Below are 846 nucleotides of genomic sequence, written 5' to 3' on the forward strand. Positions count from 1 at the left end.
TCGTGCTCCGTGCGGCGGCTCTCACAGACCTTTGTCACCTCTTCTACCTTCCTCTGCAACACGGCTGTGGGAGAAACAAGAGATTAACCTTAGAATCACCCTGAACCACGACCCTGCAGAGTTTGGCCTGAAGAAGGAGAAAGAAAAACATTGTCATTTTGGCAGTCACGCAGCCTTGACAGTGCACAAAGGACGAGAAAAACACAACACAAAGCACACATTCTGTAAAGTCAGAATTCTGATCCACAGGAGCTGCACCAGATTTCCAGATAAAGGCATGTTTGGAATGTGGAAGTTAGCATACATGTTCTGGAAGAAAAGGACAAATTAAATCCCGACCTACACCAGTCATACTGTTTAAAAGGGACAGTAGTGTGCCTGCTTTCACCCAGGAAGTACACACACACACTCTCACCAATTTTCCCTATTCCAAATGGAAACTCCACATTTTAGAAATTGAAATATTTACTCTTAGTTTGGCAGAACTAAAGCGTGAGCACTTCCACAGCACTGCAGCCAGGCAGTGCAATTTGGTGCTGCTGAGAGGAGCTCGGCTTTATTCTGCCATGCCCCCGTGTGGCTGCTGGCACCAGTGAAAAATCAATTGCAAAGGCAAACCCCACAACATTTTAGAAGTTGAAATATTTAACTTTAAGTTGATAGAACAAAGCACCAGGCTTTCAATTCTCTGTTTTGCACTGATGTATTTCAATCTGTCCTTTTTGGGACACCTGCTTTCTATTTACATTCCTAAAAAGCTGCAGGACTCTCACCTGAGTTCTGGTCAATCCACTGCAATGAATCCATGTGTGCATTCAAGATCTTACAGATCTGCTGAAGATGCGC

This window comes from Nestor notabilis, unplaced genomic scaffold (assembly GCF_000696875.1).
Source record: "Nestor notabilis isolate BGI_N333 unplaced genomic scaffold, ASM69687v1 scaffold8988, whole genome shotgun sequence".
Taxonomy (NCBI): domain Eukaryota; kingdom Metazoa; phylum Chordata; class Aves; order Psittaciformes; family Psittacidae; genus Nestor; species Nestor notabilis.